General features: G+C 43.4%; 1 long non-coding RNA gene across 2 annotated transcripts; it reads left to right on the forward strand.

Annotated features, from left to right (window-relative positions):
* The first annotated feature begins 621 nt into the window (after window positions 1-621).
* LOC132659216 (uncharacterized) lies at window positions 622-19097 on the forward strand. Of its 2 annotated transcripts, XR_009599344.1 has the most exons (5): window positions 622-8492; window positions 9358-9508; window positions 9597-9692; window positions 14172-14278; window positions 18891-19097. It is a non-coding gene; the product is annotated as an uncharacterized LOC132659216 (long non-coding RNA). The 2 variants fall into 2 exon arrangements; XR_009599343.1 differs by having other exon boundaries at window positions 9358-14278.
* The last annotated feature ends 723 nt before the right edge of the window (window positions 19098-19820 follow it).

Below are 19820 nucleotides of genomic sequence, written 5' to 3' on the forward strand. Positions count from 1 at the left end.
TTACCTCTTCTAGAACATCGTATATCCAAAGACTTTGAAGATATTGAGGGTTCAGTTCCAGACCACTGTGATAAAGCAAACATTGTAATAAAATGTTACATGAATTTTTTGCTTTCCCACTACACACAAAAGTACACTGAACTTATGCTACAGTCTATTTAATGTGCAACAGCATCATGCCTGAAAAAAACCGTATACATTCCTTACTTTAAAATACTTTATTGCTAAAAAATATTACCCATCATCTGAGCCTTTTGCAAGTAGTAGGAGTAACATCTGGAGAAGGCAATGGCAACCCACTCCAGTACTTTTTCCTGGGAAATCCCATGGACGGAGGAGCCTGGTAGGCTGCAGTCCATGAGGAGCCTGGTAGGCTACAGTCCATGGGGTCGCGAAGAGTCGGACAGGACTGGGCAACTTCACTTTCACTTTTCACTTTCATGCACTGGAGAAGGAAATGGCAACCCACTCCAGTGTTCTTGCCTGGAGAATCCCAGGGACGGGGGAGCCTGGTGGGCTGCTGTCTATGGGGTCGCACAGAGTAGGACACGACTGACGTGACTTAGCAGCAGCAGCAGGAGTAACATCAAAGATTACTGTCACCATAACAGATAAAACAATTAAAAAGTTTGAAATATCGCAAGAATTTTTAAAGTGTCACAGAGACACAAAATGAGCAAAGGCTGTTAGAAAAATGGCACCAAAAGACTTGTTTGACCCCGGGGGTTACCACAAACCTTCAATGTGTGAAAAATGCACTATTTGCAAAGCACAATAAAGCAAAGTGGATAAAACAAGGTATGCTTGCAAATGGAATCACTTGTCTGGCTTCTTTTGCTTAGCAGAATGTATGCAAATTCATTCATGTCGGTACACGTACCAGTAGTTATTTCTAATTCTTTTACTGCTGGGTAGTATTCCATTGTACGGCTAGATCTCTTCTGTTTATGCATTCAGCTGTTAATGGGCGTTTGGATTGTTTCCAGTTTGGGTCTATCATGAGTAAAGCTGTTACGAATATTCTTTTTACTATCTTTTTATGGACATACGCTAACCTTCTCTTGGGTATATCCTTATGAATGAAACTGCAGAGTAGGAGTATTTAACTTTATTAGAAACTCCTGTATCCAATTTTATATTCTTTTTCTTAAGGAAAATCCTTGAAATGGTGTAAGCTTCAGATCCAATAAAGCAGAATGTGTCCTGCAAACAAGATTTCAATCAAGAGGCCAAAGTCACAACAAATCCTCTCCCAGGGAGTGAAGTCAGTACGTACATGGTAGCTGTAAAAGTCATCATTCCCTCTATCACAGCATTCTCCTGGCAGCCACAGTCAGCTCTCTAAGTAGCACAGAAGGTCAGACCTGGATGGGCAGCTTGGAACACGGGCCCTCAAGCCGGCACTTTTATACATCCTGAGGGAAGACACAATTGCTCCGATAACTAGGCCCTTGATCTCTCTTAGCTGACTCTCAGTCAATCGGATATTTGGGGCTATGATTTATCTAGATAATGGTGCCAGTTCTCCTACTTGATGGGCATTTATAGAGATGCCTCACAAGGCATTGAGACGTTATTTGTGACCCAAGTTCACTCAACTGCCAAGAAATCCAGTGCCCTTCTGTCCATGGCAGTGCAGGAGGCACTCAGCAAGGAGCTGGGTTGAAGGGCCACCTGCGCTGGCGAACCTATCCCCTCTTGCCTCAACTAGAGGCTCCCTGCACCTGCTAGACAGCAAACACTTCCTCATTCCGAACTGAGTGCTCAGCCGCTCAGTCGTGTCTGACTCTTTGCAGTCCCATGGACTGTAGCATGCTAGACTCCTCTACTCATGGAATTTCCAGGCAAGGATACTGGAGTGGGGTGCTATTTCCTCCTCCAGGGATCCTCCCAACCCAGGGATGGAACTTGCGTCCCTCGAGTCTCCTGCATGGGCAGGCGGATTCTTTACCACTAGCGCCACCTGGGAAGCCCCCCATTCCTAGCCATGGTCTAACGCATAGCTCAGCTTGTTTCCCAGCTTTTCTGGATCATGTTGCACGTGGTTTATTTCAGAAAATGACCCAGTGATGAAAGACGTGGCGTTCACCCCTGGTTATACTACCCACTTCGCACAAAGAGAATGCTCCCCCACGTTGCACTCCGAAGAGCACAGCTCTCAGGCCTGATTATAATGGTCTGATTAACCCGCCGAGGGCTCGCACGGGCTTTAGCCAGTGCAGAGTTACCTGGGCACTAGTCTTTCAGCTAATCCTATCAAAGGCTGTAGGCTGGGGGGTAGGATGAGATGACAAATCCCAACATATTTACACAGATGTCTTGTTCAGCCCTGCACGCAGCCAGGACTGCGTTTGCATCTTGTAACAGAATCACAGCGATCGCAGGCCAACTCTCTTAGAAACCTAAAACCAGGATACTGAGCGAGAAAGAAAATGGGAGAGAAAGAGAATGGATGGAGATTAAGATTTTAAAAAAAAAAGCTCCAGGGGAAGCGGCTTCCGACAGCAAACAGCTGAGAGCAGCATGTTTGTGTTCTGCCTATGTGGTTATTTTCTGATTAGACGGGGTTGTCTGTCTAATCAGATTTTCTGCTTCCCTGTTATCCGTCTTATTAGGCTCTTTCTACATGTGCAGCTTCGGATTCCCATCTAGCAGTCCCAAGATGATTCAAAGTAATGGCCAACAAAGGCACTTCATGTGGGATGCTATTTATTAGGTTTATTCCAAGTCAGGCCTCTCTGACTCCACCTATGTAAGAGGATAAATATTCCTTTTTTTGCTTTCAAGTCTCATGAGGAGTCTAGTTTTCATACAAATCTAATAATGAAAATGGGCTTCCCCGGTGGCTCAGTGGCAAAGAATCCGCCTGCCAATGCAGAAGACGTGGGTTCAGTCCCTGGGCAGGGAAGATCCCTTGGAAGAGGGAAAGGGACCCTACCTCATTTTCTTGCCTGGGAAATTCCGTCGACCGAAAGAGCTGTTGGCCTACAATCCACGGGGTCACAAAAGTGTCAGACACAACTCAACGATTAAAAAACAGCAACTAATAATGAAAATAGCTTCTCAATTAGTCAGAGAAGATCCTCTGGGTAGAACCTGATCTCTTAGGATTCCCTCAACATAAATCAATGTTACTCAAGACCTACTAAGTGCCAAGCACCAGGCAGGCAGTGGGGGTGTAGAGTAATGGGCAAAATGCACACAGCATGCAACTATTAGTGTTCATAGTATGGGACACACAGGAGAAAAGGATTTTCTTTCACTGCAAAGAGCGTGAATGGAAGGGAGACAGGTAATTTTTTGTACTGTCCTTGCTCTATCAGTGGCAGAGTAACATGAGGAAAAATGTTATATTTTTTCCCTAACAGCCAAGCAAGTATTCCCACCTGCCCAGCACATAGAACAGAATACCCTTGTGAAGTATTCATGTAAGCAGCTTTTGAAGAAAATTTAAATGACAAAAGGTCTTCCTACAATCTTTCTGTACTTTTAAACTCAACAATTTGAGACCATAAGAATGACGGGAACAATCTGTAAAAATAGTACTTTAAAGAAAATGTATTAAAGTCTCAGATAACTACATTACATGTCGTACACAAAGTAATCTTGCTTCAGATTCTGTGATGAGCAAAAATGGCTATTTAGCAGAGAAGGCAAATGCAGCCTTATGGCTAAGAAGAATTGAGCTCCACGTCAAATGTGAGAAGAAAATTCGACTTCTCTTTAAATGCCATCTACTGATGGTTTCCAGCAAGCCTTTAGCTGTTTTGCAATCACACATTGCACAAGGAATTTTGATGATCAAGGGTATGTTAAAGTGTGTAGAGATCTTTCTGAGACGGATGATCTCAAACATCTCCTACTTGCTACAAAAGGCAGTTATTACTAAGTCAAAATTTCTCGTGATTTGAAAATCCTGTTTACTTGTGAGCTCTTGTTTCAGAATCTATGCTTCAGGCACAGAAATTTGCCTTAGGTCTAGTGTTTATGATGGTGGAGATCATGTTTGTTTAAAGTCGAATAGGAATGGGGCCGGGAGAGATGGCCAAGTGGGAGTCAGCCATCGGGGGAAAACGGCAAGTTTCCCGTGTAGAGCAAGTGTGAATCCTGTAACAGAAGGAAGGGAGGCCCCTGAAGCTACTTGTCACATGCTTGAACCCCTGCCCAAGGCCCCAAAGAGGGATGAGCCTGTACTTGAGCATCTGGCAACAGGAAACACTGCTTCCAGTTTTAAACAACACTGCTGCTGCTGCTGAGTCGCTTCAGTCGTGTCCGACTCTGTGTGACCCCATAGACAGCAGCCCACCAGGCTCCTCCGTCCCTGGGATTCTCCAAGCAAGAACACTGGAGTGAGTTGCCATTTCCTTCTCCAATGCATGAAAGTGCATGAAAGTGAACAGGGAAAGTGAAGTCACTCAGTCGTGTCCGACTCCTAGCGACCCCATGGACTGCAGCCTACCAGGCTCCTCCGTCCATGGGATTTTCCAGGCAAGAGTACTGGAGTGGGGTGCCACTGCCTTCTCCGCATTTCAACCTAATGAAGATCTTTTTCGATCCTGATTTTGTCAATGTTTGTTTGCCATTCTTCCCAGCTCCAGGTCACATGCAGATTAATGAATGTGTCTTCTATATCTTTATCCAAGTTTTTTTAATTAAATATGAATACAACAATGTTAAAGTTAGAGACTTATGAAAAGACACTAAAGAGTGTCCTTCAGAGTAACATCTATCTGTTAATTAGCATCTTTTGAATACAAGTGTTCAATTCATCTATTTAAATGTACCTCATTTTTCTTCTGTTTTGTCCCCAGACCTATCTTGCAACTTGGCTGCTCTATATGTATCACATTTTTCACTTGTGTCAATTTAATAACCATGAGAATCAGAAAAAAAAAAAAGATTCATTTGGCATTACCTCTTCAATGATATCTGTTAATCACCAGATTCCTCCTGTGTATAAGTTCTCTCTTGTTGTTAAGTCATGTCCACCTCTTTGCAACCCCATGGACTTGTAGGCCTCCAGGCTCCTCTGTCCATGGGATTCTTCAGGCAAGAATACTGGAATGGGTTGCCGTTTCTTTTCCAGAGGATCTTCCCAATCCAGGGAGTGAACCCTCATCTCCTCCACTGCAGGCGTATCTTTACCACTGAGCCACAAGGGACGCCTATAAGCTCTCTCTACCATCCTGTTAATAAGTAATCCTAGAATCTTACTTAGAATCATATTTCCAAGAAAGTGTAGGGAGGAAAATGCTTCATCCTCTTCATTTTGAGAACCAGTATCCCACTTGCCCATCACCAGTCTTTCAACAACTCTCCTCTCAGTAATTTCCTCATTGGAGAAACAATCTATTTCTGAGAATCTCAGGATTCACTGAAACCTCATGAAACAAATCTTAGCCTCCCTCATGTTAGGGTTATTTGTGTAACATCTTACTCCCTCCACCCCAACCCTCAAGATCGTCAAACTTGATGATGAACTCCTTGGCAACAAGGGATGGTGCTTATTTTCTTTGTTGTCCCTGCAGTGCCTTGCACTGTATATTTGAAGGTTTGAATTGAACTGAATCACTCACACAAAGGAAAAAACTTAGTTTGATCTATGCAGTCTCAAAATCATTTTCTTGGTCAAATTGGATTCTTTTCATCTATCTTAACATCTAATTTGTGCATAGCTGAATTAGTCTTGCAGTTAATCTGATGTGGTTTTCCGTCTACTGAAGACAGTAAATTCATTTTCCTGATCTGGTGATTTTTAATCATATAGTCACAGCCCACTCACACAGAAAAATAAAACAGCAGATTAAATAGCAAGCTAATAGAATGATGAATGGAATTATCCCTAAACACAAAGGCTTTTACATATAATCTATAGTTTTTGCCAAGTCATTTGTTCAGTTTTGATCCAACACCCTTTTGTTAAAGTGATGATAATAGTCACAAATTTGTGAGTGCTTCCTAGGGGTGAAGCGGTTAACTGAGACAGATTAATGTGATGGTTAAGCTTTGGGGCTTGGTTTGAGTCCTGGATATGTTGTTGTTGTTTAGTCACTAAATCATGTCCAAATCTTGGCAGCCCCATGGACTGTAGCCCACCAGGCTCCTCTGTCCATGGGCTTTTCCAAACAAAAATACTGAAGTAGGTTGCCATTTCCTTCTCTGGGGGATCTTCCTGACCCAGGGATCAAACCTGCATCTCTTGTGTTGTACCCATTACTATTTGTGTGACTTTAAGCCAATTAATTCAATTGTAGAACAAAGTATAATAAAGGCTAGTTATACCATCATTATTTAAATGTATTATCTCATTTAATCCTCACAACAACCTCGTGAGCCACTGTTATTTTCTCCTGCTTTACAAATTTGCTAGGTACTAGCTGCTGGATGATGTAGGATTCATAGAAATGGTCATGTCAGAATCAGTCAAGGTCTTGCCCCCAAGGACTTCACAGTTGAATTTTGAATAATTACTGTAATCAAAGAGCAGAATCATATATGTGCTATAGCAACATGAATGCAAAATGTGTGTGAGCAGAGAGGGTTTAATAGCTAACTTTATATAAAAGAGACTCTGCCCTTGGGTGTCTGTTCAACTCCCTTTTTACCTCTCTCAGCCTTGCTAACTCTGCCACACTGCTTTTCTTTCATTCCTTGAACAAATCATGCTCTTTCCAGGACAGAGCCTTTGAAGCTACTCTTTCCTTTACCTGGATGCTCTTTCCTCTACCTCACCTGACTACTCTCATAGGACTGTCTCATCCTTTGAATCTCACCTTAAAAGTCCATGCCCACTTAAGATGTTCTTTCTCTTCATTCATATCCTTTCTCAGTCCTTCACTGGATTCCTTCATATACTTATGTATTTATACTTTATAACTTATCAGATATTTTATTTCCATACTTGTTTTTTATCAGTCTCTGCCTTTGATAAAGAAGAGACCCTTTGGGAATCATCTTTTACCTCTATACCATTGCATTCCCAGGACCTAACAAAGAGTAAGTATTCTTTAAATATTTGTTGAGAGAATTGATGACTATACTGCTGGATGACTTGGGTAGGATTTTCAAAAGCTAAACTTCATTTCTCCTCACTCCGCAAAACAAATGTTAGAGGTATACAGAAAAGAGTAGACTTTCATTGGATAGACAATCAAATCTGATCATAATAGATTCTTTATCTTCCAACATCAAAATTGAGTGTGTATATTGAACTGGATAACCAGGTCATTGTTTCCTTTTTTGTATTACTTGTTATCTAAATGGTCACATTTCCTTGTGTTTACAAAGTTCCTTTTGTTTTCTCATTGTTTCAGTTCCTATTTTGCAGGTATTTCATCCCGGAGTTTTTATGATGTTCAGTAAATTCCCACATGCAGATAACATCATCTTCCAAGAATCAGGGAATCGCCTTCTCCTGGAATTAGTGGCTACAAAACTGGCTTGATGGTGAAGCTGGGAACCCTCTTCTGACAGTTACATGCCCCCTCCACCCCTTCAACAGTTCAATACCATTGGGGAGGAAAGAGAAAGGCAGATAGCAAGAGGATGAAAGCTCCCAGCTTGTTTCTGCCAAGACACATCAGTTTCAGGTCATGCTTCTGCAGCGCACGTGTCATGGAGTGAGCATAAGCTGTCAGCATGGAGAACACAGAAGTTCCTTTGACAGATCCCACGTCTACATTCCAAACCCATTACAACAGGAGAACTTGTTCCCCTCCAATGAGCTGCCCCCTCCCTCAGCTGGACGCCCAGCTGCAGAAAGGCACTCATGGCTGGAGAGCCACGTTTTGAAGCCTGGAAGAGCCGCATCTCTAATTGTCATATGTATTTACAGGGCAGAGCTGCTATATTCATAGCTGGGGGTAAGGGTGAGGAGGGACAAGCAGGCAGAAACACAGCCTGTCTCTATAGAAAGGGCTGCCTGTCATTTCACATTCTCACCAAATGTGTTCCATTCATATCTAGAATCATAAAAAAGTGAGCTTCAGATTTAACTTTCTTTTAGTGTAAACCTGACACTTCCAAAAGTAGCTTTCAAGAAATGACTAAATAAACACTATAATGAAAATTATAAACTCTGCCTAATTACTCATTACCTTTGTGTTCTAGTTTCCAGATATAAGAGGCCTGAGGAGGAAGGCAAAAAAGTATTCATTGACCGGGGTTACACATTTTGAAATAATGGGAGAGAGGAAGTTCCATTTGACAACAGAATGTGGTTTGAAGACAACCCCCTGCCCCCACTGCACTTCTCTCCCAACTTTCCACTAAATCTCATAAAACCCAGAAATGGATATGAACTTTTTACACTGGCTAGAGCTAGTACTAATAATCAAGCTATTGCCAGAATCTAGAAGGAATTTCCATGAACTACAAGGATGGTGGAATTGGATTGAGAAACACATTCTGTGGTCTTCTAATTCTTCATCTCTAGAAAGAGAGCAAATCTGAACAACCTTCAACCACCCTCCCTGTTGTCCCTGGCCCAGCAGGTAAAAGCTGAATCACGCAGAGATACGGGGAAGCGTCTCTGTACCACGCAGGTGGTGGAAAGAGATGGGTTGGGGTGGACTGATGATGCTGATGGCAGGATATGGATGTGTGAAGGCAATAAGAGCATTGCATGCTGGGAGAGGTACATTTTCACCTATTTTGGAAGTTCTGAGTGTCAGAGCATCTTGCCACAGTCCAGTTGAGCCACACTGGATGAAAATGTGTGGGGTGTGAGGAACTGGTCTTGGAGCTATGCATAAAATCCTTCAAGGGTGAAATCATTCATTCATTCAGCCAGTGTTTACTGAGTACCTACTATATGCCAGACACTAGTCTCGGCACTGGGTAAATAATTGCTTTCAAGGAGCTTACTTGCAAAGTGGGAAATAAAATAAATAAAAAACAAATGTTGTAACTCAACAGCAAGTGCTATGAAGAAAGTTACATCTGAATAAGAAGGTAGAGATGGGAGTGTAGGAAGGCCTGAGGAGGAAGTCCTCCTGAGGACTTGAAATTGAGGTAGGAAGCCAGTGGGAAGGTTAGGGGAAAGCTTGCTTGAGATCAACAAAATTAAAAATGCACTTTCCTTTTTACAACACAGATTCTCGTTGCATTTTAACTCAGTAGAGTAATTAGGATGTTTCATAGTACAAAGAGCATTTATTAACATGGGTGATATCATAGCACCACCATCAACTGCTGGGGGGTAAACTCCAGTTATTCTGGAGAATTTATTAATGACAGGAATGGATAAGCTATTGTTACCAGCCTGATCAGATGTCTGCCTACCTTTATAAATAAAGTTTCTTTGGAAAAACATTAGGCCCATAAAGCCTAAAATGCTTACTATCTGGCTCTTTACAGGAAATGTATGCTGAATCTTATTATAAAACATAAGGGAAGAATTTGAGAAATAATGGACCTGAAGACAAGAGCTGGAAGCTAGGTTCCAAGTGGAGGTGCCAGCCTGAAGAGGAACGGGGACATTTTCCATGTGTCACTGGGGTAAAGGCAGGTAGGATATACAAACATGGGACATCAGCAAATCTGGAGATGGTTTACCAGGTCGTTTTCCTCTGATTATTTCTATTTCTTCCATGAAGAAAAGAAGTGAAGTCTTCCACATGGAATGTGGAGAGGAGAGAGTGATTGATCTGCAGATATGAGAAATGAATTCAAAAAAACCAGAGGGACCAGAGGTGAGAAGGGACACAACCAATTATTTAACAGAGTGTATCTGCAGAGTTCTTTCTTCATTTGAGAATTTGCAGATTGAATAGAATTTGCAAATTAAATAAAATTAACATGGGGCTTTCAAACAATCACCGAGGATCAGGAGAAAAGAAATATCCTCACCAAGGCTTCAAAAAGGAAATAGCTACAAACTGATAGTTTATTATAAGAGATATTCATTTCTAGCAAAATTTAAAACATGTTTTCAATGGCCAAGCAACTGCATTTTCAGGTAAGTACCTTAGTGAAATGTGTAAACATAAACAAATAGATAAATAAACCTCATACAAAGGCTTTTATTGCAGTCCTTCTAGTAAGAGCCAAAAATTGAGGCCAACCTACATGTTCATAGCAGTGGTATAGCCAAAATAACTTTGGTATATTTACATGATGGACTTCATTCATGTAAAAGTGACCTTGAAAACACAATGTTGAGAAATCTTCAAGTTGCAGAAGATTATTTATAGTCCAGTCAATCATTTACATAAAATTTACACACTCATAAAATAATGTGTTGTTTATTAATCTGTATTTAGAAAACATAAAAACAAGGACTGTGATCACAAAATTCATGACAGCAGTTAACTGTGAAGAGAGGAATAAGGAGAAATTGTGTTGAGGGAAAGATTTATAGAAGACTTTAACTTTATGATAATAAAGTTAAATGTGACACAGATAAAATGTGACATAATATTAATATTTGTTAGTTCTAGGTAGGCAGGTGCATGGGTATCTTACTACCTTTTTGAAAAACTTTTTGGTTAAATTATTTTTCAAACTGAATTATGAAAGTTTATAAGGATTTTTTGAAAACACTGAAACTGGAGTTGAGATTTCTTTTTAAGACTGTAACAGGGCACGACCACCCATAAGCTCAGCACAAGGACTTCCCCAGCAGTCCAGTGGTTAGGACCTTGCACTTTCACTCCTGGGGACCCCGGTTCAATAGCTAGATAGTTAACTAAGATCCCAAAATGCTGCTCAAAACCTTAGCATTGATGGTAGGTGGGTGGGGAGGCACATTGGCCCTTCACCATTTCACCCCATCTCCTCAAGATCTGCAGCTGGAAGCCCTATCACCTATCATTTCTCACCTTACACATCCTTCTCTCAGGCCCTCTTTTCCTACTTTGCACGAGTGAATTCTGCTCCCCTCCATTGCACTGACAAGCTGTCTGTGTGCTCCACCTTGCTGCAGTTAGCACTCTAGAACAACTTCCCATTTACTTGTTTGTGCCCACTCTGGCATCGCTGACTCCGTAGGGAGAGGCTGTGTGAAACCATCAAGAGTTCTCCAGCTGGCACAGTTCCCAGCCCTGACTACATGCTTCCTACATTTTTGATGATTTTGTAGATTTTGGGTCCAGACCGTGCTGTAGGGGGCTCTCTGCTGGCAGAGGGCAGAGTAAACACGCTGAATGCCTGAAGATGCCAGAGGGAAATCATCTAGGCAAATTGTCTACTGAAAATCTTTTGCCTGGAGTTGGATTTGCATTTCAGAATCACTGATGTCTGAAGCTGATCTTCATTAAAAAAAAAAAAAAAATGTAAACTCAATTTTCAAAAAGCAGCTGATCTTCAGGCTTGCTTTTCCTCTTTGCTTTATCTAAACATATGTGTAGGGAAAGTTGGCTCAGAAATCATTCAAAATTGGATTTTTCTTTTACAGTTTCCACTCAAAATCCCCCATGTTTTCCACATAAAGTAGCCAAGCCTCAGCCCCACAGAAAACATCCTATCGATATTTTCCTATTTTTCCATCTTGTCCAATTTTGGAAAATGTTGGAACCACATCAGACATTGTAAGTGATGGGGAAAAGATGGATGGGGAAAAACCACTCTTCCACACTTCTGTCAAGCTTGACCTTAACTCATTTCTAGTTTTAAAATAATAACTTAATAGTGATGCCCTCAGCTTGAAAACTACTGGTCAGAACATGTTAAAAGGCATGAATTCAGGGACTTTCCTGGTGGTTCAGTGATTAAGACTCCATGCTCCCAATGCAGGGGCCACAGTTTCGATCCTTGGCAGGGGAACTAGAACCCAGAGGGCCATGAACTCTATTCTAATTTTTGAGTAATGCAATATTGTTTCCAGGACCCAGACAATCAGCTGAGTCTGCGAGTGTGTAGTAGGTTGTGTCCTTCTAGAGTGTTCACCTCCCTCCCTACACTCTGCCTGCCCTGTCCATGACTTGGAACCCCCATGGAGGAGAGCCCTGCCCTCCCCCGTGGGCAGCAGCTTGGCCAGGGAACATGAGTGGAGGCAAAAGGTGCCAGTCCCCAAAGAAAGCTCCAGGAGGCATTGGTCTTTCCTTTAGCCAGCTTGTTCACCTTTCCTGCCTCCAAGAGGGCAGCATATTACAGAAAGAGGCTGCCCTTTTAGCCTGAATTCCAGAATAAAGAAAATCCAGGGAGCTAACTTGCAGCTGATACATAATGTGAGCAAGGAGAAAAACCAAACAAAATGAAACAAAAACCCCTTGTTTGGGAAGCCACTGAGATTTTAGGGTTGTTGGTTACCATGTCATAACCTATTAAAAGATGACAGATGGTGAATTTAAAATTAGAATAAATTAAAAATATGTCCCCATGCAGTAGGTACCAGGTCAGACTCCTCTCTGCTACCAAGAGCAAGGGCTCTGTAGACGGTGAGAGGGAATTTTGCTACAGCTGGGCCTCTTTTTTTCTGGAAGTCTAGCTACAGCACATATTCTCTTTCTGGTACACGAGTTGACATGAAGCCTCTTGTTTATTGTTTTTTTTTCCCAATTCATCTCAAAGGTCCAGAATTTTCTGAGTCTGGAACCAGCTCCAGGGTCCCCCTAACTTCTAGGCAACTCTTTAACATTTCTAGCCTGGTTGCAAATCACCATTGCTGTTTGAACTGAGCAGATTATTTCCTGTCTTCTCTGTATCACTGGTTGGAGAAACCAAAATTTCCAAATTAGAGTAATTTTTTTCCTATTGATTTTGCCATTAGTGACCTGCAACAGTCTCTCCAGGAAAATAGAAAGCCTTTCATTAAATATTTCTTGAATGTGGGTGTAGCCCAGAGTCTGCCTGTGGCTATCCTGTTGTTTAGGAGCAAGACCAGAGTATCATAGTTACAGAGAGGAAAAAGGCTGAGCTTCATGGAAAATGGTTCTTGGCAGGGGTGATTTTCCGGAGGAAACATCCCTGACTAGGGATGACAACACAAATGCTGGATACAATACAATACAATAGAAAGTAAACCCTGGATCCGTGAAATGAGCGGTATCCATTTAATTTTAGTAGAATCAGTGCATCGTTTTATTCAGCACACATAGGAACACTCTGTTTATCAAAATAGCTTTCTCAATACCAAACATGCATATGCTTCTGAGAATTCAACATATTATCCTTACTTCCAATTATCATAGGTCCACATTTTAAAGTAGGAACAGAAATATATGACTACAATGATCACTTTTAATTTTTAGGACCTTAGTTAATATTATTGGAATATTAGTGACAAACAGCATCTCAGCTTCTTTAGAAGAAATTCTTCTTTAGGTAGGATGTGCTCTTTTACAGTATATCATTTATCTTTGGCATGAACTCTCTCTTTTTGGTTTCTCCCACCCAAATTCTTTGCCTCCTTTTTCCTCCTTTTTTCTTTCCTTTCCTTCTCTCTTATTCCCCACCCTTTGCTCTAAACAGCTTTACCCCTTTTTTGCCTGGTGTCTATTTCCCATTTTCACCATCACCCTGATGACCTTAACCCTGGGAGGGGCTGTATCACGGCAGGAGGGGGAACCGAACTTAGAGTCAAGGGGATTAGGGCTGAGTCCTAGAGGTGCCACCAACGTACCATGTGACGTGGGGTAAGTGACATAACTTCTCTGAGTATCCATGACCTCATCCATAAAATGAACTGAGGAAACAATTCAGAACAGAGGGAGTAGTCCAGGTGCTGAACGACGCTGAGAAGTTGGGTGGGGAGGGGACTGGGGCGTCACAGGAGGTTGAGCGGCTTATTCCTCATTGGTGGGTTCAGTGGATTCACTGTGGGCTCAGCAGACAGATGCGAATGTGATGAGGAGTGGGGGGCGGGTAACAGGGAAATGAAGACAATGAGCATCGCCATCTTTCAGGAAGTTTGGCTGGTGTGACACAGCAAAGAGAGAGGGGGTAGCTGCAGGGGGAAGTAGGGTTCAAGTCAACTTTGCTTTGCATTGCTTTTATGATATTGAGTGTGGAGGGAGAGACACAATGAAGGAAGAACCTGAAGATGGGGGCTGGGGAGTGGTCTATTCAGTGAGGTCCTTGAGGATCCTGTGCCCAGACGGGGGATTAACCCTGTCCACAGCACATAATGGGAGGGGCAGAGACCATCAGTGTGGATGGAATGAGGTGCCTGGTTTAGTGGCAGTAAGTTGAGCTGTTCCCTATTGCTCGTTTTTCTTTTTCATGTAAAGTAGGAGGAGAATTTCATCTGTGGAGGACGAGCTGAAAGCTGGAGGTTTGAAGAGAGTAAATACTTTGTGAAGTTCTCCAGCAGAGAGTGCCTGCGAGTTCCAAGATACAGGTAAAGCACAGTGTTGAAGGAAGCTGAGAGTTGAGGTGGCTCTACAGGCTGGTCCTGGTAAGGCAAGGACCTCTAGGTCAAGATCTTTGCACCAGATGAAAATAAACATCTCTAATCCTCCCTGCCTATGTCTTAGGTCTGTTGCTCAATAACTCAGTTTAAATGAATTACTTCTTCCTTGTGGGCTAGGTTGATTTCACTGGACATGATCAGCTGGTGGAAGATAACCCTCCAACTCCTATGCATAAACTTGGTCAAGATCAGGCTTTTTCAGAGGCATCCACAGGGAATACTGTATTGGCAAGGTCCTTTTGTATCAGTTTGATCTGGTTAAGTAATATATGTCTCTTCTGTGTCCCATATGTGCCAGATACTAAGAAAACAGCTGAGAATGAAAATGAGATATTACCCATTTCCATGGAGTTTACAGTATAGTGGGGACTCATAATAATAACTAATTAAATAATTATAAGTGAGCAAAGTATCATAAGGGAGTTTAGTTCTACAGCAATCAGTGGGCTTCCCAGGTGGCACTAGTGGTAAAGAATCTGCCTGCCAACACAGGAGCCTCAGGAGATGCAGGCCCGATTCATGGGTTGGGAAGATCCTCTGGAGAAGGATCTTCACCTCTAACATAAAGTGGCAGAGAAGGCAATGGCACCCCTCTCCAGTCCTCTTGCCTGGAAAATCCCATGGACGGAGGAGCCTGGTGGGCTGCAGTCCATGAGGTCGCTAAGAGTGGGACACGACTGCGACTTCACTTTCACTTTTCCTTTCATGCATTGGAGAAGGAAATGGCAACCCACTCCAGTATTCTTGCCTGGAGAATCCCACGGACAGAGGAACCAGGCAGGTTACAGTCCCTGGGATCGCAGAGTCGGACACGAGGGAAACCACTGAGCATGCGCACATGCATAGCAATCAGTAGAGAGGGCTCCACTTTATCTTGCTGCTGCTGCTAAGTCGCTTCAGTCATGTCCGACTGTGTGTGACCCCCATAGACAGTAGCCCACCAGGCTCCCCCGTCCCTGGGATTCTCCAGGCAAGTACACTGGAGTGGGTTGCCATTTCCTTCTCCAATGCATGAAAGGAAAAGTGAAAGTGAAGTCGCAGTCGTGTCCCACTCTTAGCGACCTCATGGACTGCAGCCCACCAGGCTCCTCCGTCCATGGGATTTTCCAGGCAAGAGGACTGGAGAGGGGTGCCATTGCCTTCTCCGCCACTTTATGTTAGAGGTGAATATGTTATCAAAACCTATGTTTGTGGGGTCCAGCTGCTCACCATTGAAAAGCCAATAAACAGGCCAAGTTGGTGGAAAGGAAAGTTTGCTTTATTTCAGATGCCAGTAACTACAAGAAGAGGGGTGGCAGACACCTGTCCAAAGGCCGATTCCCCTGCACTGACAACCAGTGAGGGAAAGGGCTTTTATATACAAAAGTGTGTGTTGGGTGGGCAGGGGGTGGGGGGGGGGGGGGTGGGGGTGGGATGGAGAACTACATGCAGAAACAGCACAGTCATCTGTAACAGTCATCTTCAAATTGGTCATCGGTGGTCTGACCAGCGTCATCTTTGTTGTTTTAGATACAGTTAATCTTCAGTTCCAGGGCTTCCCTCATAGCTCAGTCAGTAAAAAATCTGCCTGCAATGCAGGAGACCTGGGTTCATTTCCTGGGTCAGGAAGATCCCCTGGAGAAGGAAATGGCAACCCACTCCGGTATTCTAGCCTGGAGAATCCATGGACGGAGGAGCCTGGCAGGCTATAGTCCATGGGGTCGCAAGAGTTGGACGTGACTTCGTGACTACGCCACCACCGATCTTCAGTTCCAGAGTCCATTTGTTCCCATTTCTCTGAGGCCAGTTCTTGGAACTGTGGCAGCTCACGTCCTGGGTACGGTCTGGTCATCGTGTAATTAACTTTCCACCTGGTAGTTTAGTATCTATAAGGACATGGCTCTGAATATTACCTCTAGCTCCTGAGAAAGAACTAAAGGTCCTTGACTATGCTTCATGACTACAGTATTATTGTTTAGTCTTCTTTGACAGCCTTCCTTTGTTTCCCCAGTTCTTGCTTCTCTGATTAAACTTATTCTTTGACTAAAGTTTTCCATTGACAAAAGGTAGGCAGAGGTCATGGTGGAGGGGCAAGGACCATAAGGCCCTGCTGTTTCAAACGCCAGGGATGTGTCTAAGACATGAAAAAATGAGTAGGTGAAAAGAGTTAGCTGGTAGGGAGGGGTGAGCATCAAAGGGTCATGGACATTACATCTTAAGAAAGGTATGAGGTCAATCTTGGGAGCAGTTGGTAATTAGCTGTAAGTGACTCTAACTTGGAAAGTTTTGGGTGCCAATAGACTAGCCATGATTTCTTTTTCCAGACTCACCTTCACTGAGGCTGCTTCTGTGATTATGGATCATCCCTGATGGATGTTTAGCCTTTCAAGTCCTTTAGCTAATGGCTGCCTGTTAGTTACCTTGTGCACAAGGACTCCAGACCAGCTACATCAGAATCACTCCATGTGGAGCCTGGCCATTATTTAGAAAGCTTCCAGGTGATTCTAATGTGGAGCTGGCATTGAGGCCCCCCCTTCCCCCCCCCCCCACCTCCTCTCCCCTCTGCTGTGGGCAGACGTGGGTGCACCGGTGCCAAACCCTCAGGACACCCAACTTCAGGTCTCAGAATTAGGGCAGGAGCATTCGCATCCCTCAGCTCCACCCTCTTCCTTCAAATGCCTCAGGGAATTCCTGCTTCCACCAGGTCTGAGAAATTGAATTCTTGCATACATTTGAGTCTGAACAGGCTCTTGCTTCTTCCTTTTGTGACATTTGCGTGCATCTCGGTAATTTGGGCCTCATATCCTTGTCTAGTTCGTTACAGGTACTCCAACCGTCCATCCACCTACCCTCCTTGCTGAGGCCTTTGTGGCTTGTTCTGGCCAGCAGGGCGGCAGGCAGTGTTCTCAGCTGCTCTCTCAATGATGCTCCCCTACTGCTCACAGCATTGGAAGAGTTAGGTATCTGCAGAGATCTACAATCATTCATTCAATCTCCTCTCTTGAGCCTTCCAAACTTTGACCTGTTCTTTCCACTTTAAATACCAGGGATAAAGTGCCCCAGGTAGCAGGCTACACATATCAAAGTAGAAGTGTCCATGCTCGTGCTTAAAAGAAGCATTTCCCAGCTAAGTCGAATGTTCACCTCTGTGTACCAAAGGGTGAGTTCATCTTCTGAGAATTTGAGGCAGTATTTGTCTACCCTATTTGCTCATGGGTAGGACTTCTCAACCAGGTACCTGGGGACCCTAGTACAAATCAGATTCCTAGTAGTCCACCTAGGTGGCTTGAAGGTCCTGAGGTAGGTGAGCAGCAAGGAATTCCCTGTCCCCTTCTCAGAAAATGAAAATGATGAGAGGCCAGCTAATTGGACTAGATACTCATGTTGGCTAGTCTCAACACATTCAACTCTAACCTTGCCTAAACACTACCATTAGGCTTTTCTCCCAGACTTCTCATACTCCAAATAGACCTTCTAGTAAATTACCCCGCTTTGAGGACAGAGATCTGGGAGGACAGAGACCTTCCTGGGAGGTCTGATTGCACATTGTGTGTTGATCTTGGCTCCCTTGCATGGAGGAGGGTGCATCTCTACATGGTACACTTGGTATTTAGGTCACGCACACGCAAGGTCATTAATTAATTAAATATGATAATAAAGCTAGGGATGGGCCCAATCCTTTATGCACTGAGAAAGACTTTAAAGGTAGGGATACTCCCAGGTCTGAATGTTTCCCGGGGCCAAGCGTGAGTCATGAGTGAGCCCAAATGTGTTCTCTCTGGACCTTTTCACCCAGATACCTCAATGCAAAGCACCTTGAGCATGACCCCTGTCCTCAAACAACTCGTCTTCACACAACACCACTGTGTGATACAGCCCCTCGTTGCTCACTAAGGCCTGTGTTATTACTGCTGGGAGAGGCTGGGGTCAAGGCAAAGCTAAACTGATGGGCAGCTAGGAAGCTGGACCAGTAGCCTTGGGCCCGTGAACACCAGGGAGAAGGCAGACAGGGTGTGGGGAAGGCAAAGCTCTGGGTGCAGACTCCCCGTGACCCAGATAGTGACACTCCTCTCTAGAGAGATTAGGCGTCAGACAGTAAGTCGCTTTTGAATGCTTCTTAAAAGATGAATGGATGTGTTGAGTATGACTTATTTTTAGCCCTTCCTTTTACATCGTGGTTATTTCTGACAGTGTTTTTTCCATTTTGCCTAGCTTCAACAGAGTTTCTTGTCACACACATTTCCCCACATTTACAGAATGATCCTGTCCCTTTCATAGGAGGACTTCAGTGGAGGCCTCAGTTCCTAGCCTGAACGTGGCTTTGCAAGCTGGTTTTTGACACTTGATGTTCTGAAAACCCTGAGAAAACTGTTTCTGAATAAGTGATTATCTTTAATTTAGATAAATAATCCTGCTTGTTTAGGCCATGATTCTGAAAATGATTATTCCCACTGAACATTTTTTCTTCTCAAGTGAGAATGAAGTCTATGTTTCCATCAGGTTAGACTGCTTTTTTGGTTAAAATTTGCTCCCTCTTAATTTATTCTCTGCCCTTCCCTAGGTTGGTTGGCCCTGCCCATCTCACGGCTGAATGAAGGAAGAGGAGGCCTCTAAAACTGCTCTCCATTATCTATGTCTTAATTACTTTGAGCAGCAAAGAAGGAACATTTTGATAAGTTTATCTTTTCTCTAACTCAAGCACAAGCAATATAGCTTTCTGAGACTAATGGTCTGGGTTCTTTGGGGTTCTTTTCCCCTCCTGTATACATAGAAGTGGGCTTCCCTGAAGGCTTAGATGGTAAAGAATCTGCCTGCACTGTGGGAGACCTGGGTCCAATCTTTGGGTCGGGAAGACCCCCTGTAGGAGGGCAGGGTAACCCACTCCAGTATTCTTGTTTGGAGAATCCCATGGACAGAGGAGCCTGGCTGACTACAGTCCCCGGGTCGCCAAGCGTTGGACACGATTGAGCAACTAACACTTATACAATAAAGGGGGCAGATTAGATGTTTTCTAAGTTCCCAGTCATCTCTAACTTTGTGACCTGAGAGATGGCTTTTTAGTAAAAGTGCCGCATAAAGGAGTAGAGCTGTCACTCATGCCATCCTGGTGACATGTGTGTGTGGAAGAGAGTCCTGGATCAGGAGCAAAGGCCTTGTGGTAGACACTACCAGTTGGACCTCCCTTAGCTACTCTCAAGTCTTAGCTGTAAAAGCTGTGAGGTCATGTTGACTAACTGAAGCAATGATTTGTTGGAAGTGCTTTGACGATAAACTAAAATACAAAGAGTCAGGAGTTGCTGTTAAGAGATTAGCAAAAAGGCTCTTTCAGAAACCATTTCTCAGCTTCTGAATTTTAGGTCTCTAGTCAGCTTAAAATATAACCATCTAGAGATTCCTCCTCCCACCCACTGTCACCCATCCAATTTCAACAACTGCAATGAATTAACATTTGCGAAAGGAAATAACGAAACAATAGTAATTTGCTAATGGG

The sequence above is a fragment of the Ovis aries genome, chromosome 2 (assembly GCF_016772045.2).
Source record: "Ovis aries strain OAR_USU_Benz2616 breed Rambouillet chromosome 2, ARS-UI_Ramb_v3.0, whole genome shotgun sequence".
NCBI lineage: Eukaryota > Metazoa > Chordata > Mammalia > Artiodactyla > Bovidae > Ovis > Ovis aries.